We start from the raw sequence: 4,598 nt of genomic DNA, 5'->3' as shown, positions 1-4,598 counted from the left end.
GGGGGGCGCATGTTCTGGAAGGTTCGGCGCCCGAGGGGTCGATTCCAACGGGGCGGCGGGAAGCCGCTGACGTCACGCGGCCGGGCATTGTTCTCTCGGGCCGGGCGGGCGGGCGGGCGCGGGTGACTTTGGTTTGTGGGCTGCGCACATTCGCCCGTCTGCTTCTTCCCGCAGGTCAGCTCAGCCGAAGGGGCAGCGAAAGAGGAGGTGAGAGCACTGTGCCTTCTGCCTTGGGGTGGGTTTAATGCAAGTAGCTTTCCTCCATTACTTTCTCGCTGATTTTGTTTTTTCTCTTTCAAAGCCCAAGAGGAGATCGGCGAGGTTGTCAGCTGTAAGTAGAGCGAGCCCCATAACCGTTTGTTTTCCGTGGGATCGTACCCGGTGTAGAAACTTTGTGCCACTTTTGCCTTTCAGAAACCTGCTCCTGCAAAAGTGGAAACGAAGCCAAAAAAGGCAGCAGCCAAGGTAGGTTTCAAAATTTCCCTTAAGGTACAGTGTTACCTTAGAAAAGTTACAGTTGCTATTTAATATGCGTCTTTTTACTTTATTTGTATTTTCTTTATAGCTTCAGTAAGTAATTTCTTCCTGGTCTGGGTGAAATATAATGGACGCGTGTATGCATCCTGTTTATGGGAATATAATGTATCACATTAATGCTGCTGCAGAATTTGGAAAATTTAAAACAACGAAAATACTAGATATTGAGGTTACAAACGAAATCTGTTATTTGTGTTGTGTACCTTATGGTTGGTGCTTGTCCATTCGTGTCAATGAGAGAGCCAAGCCCCATGGGACTGAGGCCAGGAGAAAGGGAGTGTGTAAGTTTTTAGATACATAATTCCCAAGCCAAGATAGGGGATCTTAACATTTTACGTGGGGGAGTAGATCAAGAGTTGCGTTCTCTGAGATCGTAACTATTAAGTATTCTGAAAGCATTGTGTTTGCAATGATAAAAACGTAGTGGTTCTTGATCCAGAACAGATTCATCATTGCATTATTCAGATTGCAGTTCTTTGGAATGAAATTGTTCTGCGGTATATGTATGTTTGATAACGTTTAGGTTATACAAAGTCATTTATACTTTGTGTTTGGGGATAGCATTGAAACCGCTGTCTACAAAGCTCTACATGTTCGTGGTATGATTAATTTTTTTCCACTCAAAGCTTAAGTGAGAATTTGCTATTTGAAGTCTCCTCAAAAAAATAAAATCTTTGAGTCCAGCGCTCCTTTCCTAGAAGTGTTAGCACTGCATAATCTTTGGAAGAGGCAAGATCAGTTTTTTTGAGGCTGAGGAACTCTTGGATAACTAATAAACTTGTCCTTGTTAAATAAAGGCATAAAACAAAGTTTCTTTTGCTTTTCTTTATTTAAACGTTGTACGGAGCTTGGTATAAAATTCTTAACTGTATTTTATTCAACAGAAAATTCTGTTTTTGTGACCTTTTTAAAAATAAAGGTTTAAGGAATGTATAAGCATAGTAAGTACATCAACTTAGAATTTCTCACACCAGAAGACAATTCAGTAATTCTCTGTACACAAAGGCAGAGTACCGCAGAAACTTTTTATGGAAGCCTACAAAAAAAATAGCGGGTATTGTAAAATGTTGGCATGAGCCAGAGTACTGTTGTTACTAATCTTTTTTGATTCTTTGCTTTTTTTTATAAAAGATTTGGCCGAAACATTTGCCTATTTTTCTCTTAAATTTTTCTTCCTTTCTGTGTTTGTCTATATCTTGATCTGCCATTAAAAAATTGTTAGAATACTTCAAATTTTATCCCCAGTGGGTTTGGGCATCAAGTGTAATGGTCATTTTTCTTCCTCCCAGTGTGAAGCCAACAAGTAAGTCTTCGTGTCAGTGTTCCTTGAGAAACAAACCTGTCAATTCAGCTTTCCCAAAGGAAAAATGGGACAAGGGTTTTTTTTCTTTATTTTTACATCTGGTTTCCCTAATCAACTTTTGTCTTAATTGATCCGACTTTATTTAAAGCCATAAATAGAAAGTACTTGATGTATTGATTACCATACTACATGATAGAGATACTGTTTTTAAATTGTATGTTTTACAGTGTGTGCTTCTGGCTTATATCATTTCCTTAAAAGTAAATAGTTTAAAGGTTGAAACATCATTCTTAGGAAAACTTATTTTGTTTCACCTAACTTACCAGCTCTTAATGGTTATAAGTGTATTATCTCAAGTCTAGGCTATTAATGGATGTTCTATTTAAACTTTTAAGATTTTACATTTTTATGTTATTGGGATAATGGTTATGAAATTGAAAAATATCAGAAAGTCATCTGAAAAAATCAGATTACAAAAGAGTAGTTTTAAAGTACAAAGCGATTGTGACTTTTTATAGTAGCAGTGTGTGTGGTACTGTTGTCCCAAATACATTTGTTTATATAATTTCTTTTTTCTTTTTTTTCTTTTTCTTTTTTTTTTTTTTGTCTTTTGACTTTTTCCGTGTCCGGCAACGGGATTGCAACCCTCGGCGTTGCTCCCGCGCCTCGCTCAGCCAGTGAGCGGGAACCCGTCTGTATGTGGGATCCGAACCCTCGGGCGGGAGCGGCGCACTATCCAGTGCACCACCGGGCCGGCCCCTATAATTTATTTTTTCTAAAGATATGTTGAATTATTAGTAGTCATTATGTTATCCCACCATTAGTAAAAAATACTTTGCAGTGATCTTTTTTCCAGTCTTTGAGTTGAAGTTGTGAGATCTACCTGCATTTCTTTGTGACCCTTTAACTCAAGTAATTGGTCAGTACCCATAGGGATTTTTTTGTACAGTGTGCTTAATTTAGCTGTTGCTACGTTTTTTATTTACAGAAAATAAATGTTACATTTTTGTTAAGTTTTCTTCCCCATTGATGGATGTGTCCAAAAATTTCATTTTATATTGCTTTTAAATGACTTACATTTTGAGCGTCATGATGTTTCAAGTTATATCATACTCTAATACCTGTGCTTTTCAGATTCTTCAAACACCTAAATGAAAATGATAAACTGAAATTGATCCTTTCAGCTAATAATTATATGATACCAAGGCTTAACTGTAGCAGGATAGTCAACATGACCATACAACATGGTGCCTTTTTCAAATGAATGGTCTTAATGTGAGGGTAAAAGTCTTGTCAGGGTGTTGGTTATTTGACAGTTTGGTTATTACATAACGCTTGAAAGAAATTTGGGGGTTGGTAGGGTTACTGTGGGAAGAGATTTTTTAAACTTATTTGTTGTCATATAGATAATAGAGGGTGATGACCACAGTGGTGGTGAAATGTAGCTTAGGCTTTAGGTTTAATCTTCGTATGTCTAATAAGTTTTGATATCCAAGTGCCATTATAATTTTTCTTAGCATATATTGCTTTCCTGTTTACTAGGGATCTTAAGTTGTCCAACATAAAAGGTGTTATCAGATAACATATTGGTGTGTGTGATATAGCATTAACATGGTAGCTACTGTGGATACTATCTATATCAAGTCAGAAAATGTAAGAAAGTGTAAAATTTATATTTAAAATATATTCTTATTCTGTCATAGGATAAATCTTCAGACAAAAAAGTACAAACAAAAGGGAAAAGGGGGGCAAAGGGAAAACAGGCCGAAGTGACTAACCAAGAAACTAAAGAAGATTTACCTGCAGAAAATGGAGAAACTAAAAACGAGGAGGTCAGAAACAGTTTGTGTGTGTTCTTGATTTTGACTCTGAACAGTAGATACTAAATTGTATATTCTGTAGCAGATAAGACAGTTTGTATTCTTTATAATATTGAACAAAGCTTTGTACAGTAACTGCAAGTGAAGGGACAGGTTATTTTCTATGAATTAGATCTTATTTGAAAGTATATATATATAGGGGCTGGCGGGTTAATGACTTGGTTGGTTAGAGCAGGGTATTGGTAACACCGAGGTCAAAAGTTTGGATCCGCATACCAGCCAGCTGCCCCCCCCCCGAAAATGTTTATCTGTAAATGGCTTATTTCATAGGTGAGTGAACAAGAAATTTTGATACACTCAATTTCTCCAGTAACAGGTCCACTATCTGTGTCATGTACAGGTTTCATTCATAATTCTTAGTGTGAGTTTTAGAAAACATTTAATTTACTAAATGGCATAAAGCTCATTTTTCTTTCAAATGACCTTGAGGCCTTACTTAAACAAATATGTTTGTTTATTCTGTTTTTCAAATTGAAGTCTAAAGACCAGCCGTAATCCATTAGGAAATTCTTGAATAATCTTCATTTTGTTTTTATATTTTGGATATTATTTTAAAAAAAATTTTAAGGGCCGTCTGGTGGCGCACTGTGCTAGTGCGCTGCTAGGGAAGCGCAGAGGCGCTCCCGCCGAGGGTTCGGATCCCACATACAGACCGGTTCCCGCTCACTGGCTGAGCGAGGCGCGGGGGCAACACCGAGGGTTGTGATGCCGTTGCTGGTCCCGGTCCGGTACGGGGGCGACACTGAGGGTTGCGATCCGTTGCCGGACACGGAAAAAGACAAAAAAAAAATTTTAAGCTCATTTCCCTTATTTGCATTTTGCATTGACATATTTTTCCCACTTTTATTTCTAGTCAAGAAAGTGTTTTTGTTTTTATT

At 37.6% G+C, this 4,598-nt stretch overlaps 1 long non-coding RNA gene across 1 annotated transcript in view; it reads left to right on the top strand.

The window, feature by feature from the left end:
- The first annotated feature begins 112 nt into the window (after positions 1-112).
- LOC103600008 overlaps positions 113-4,598 on the top strand; it is a 7,572-nt gene continuing 3,086 nt past the window's right edge. Inside the window, exons 1-4 of the long non-coding RNA XR_551349.1 lie at positions 113-207; positions 302-331; positions 415-465; positions 3,544-3,672. This is a non-coding gene — a long non-coding RNA (uncharacterized LOC103600008). The remainder of the gene's footprint in view (positions 208-301; positions 332-414; positions 466-3,543; positions 3,673-4,598) is intronic.

The sequence above is a fragment of the Galeopterus variegatus genome, unplaced genomic scaffold (genome assembly GCF_000696425.1).
Source record: "Galeopterus variegatus unplaced genomic scaffold, G_variegatus-3.0.2 Scaffold3184, whole genome shotgun sequence".
NCBI classification, from domain to species: domain Eukaryota; kingdom Metazoa; phylum Chordata; class Mammalia; order Dermoptera; family Cynocephalidae; genus Galeopterus; species Galeopterus variegatus.
The sequence above is the reverse complement of the archived record's forward strand: the minus strand, read 5'-3'. Positions and strand labels throughout refer to the sequence as shown.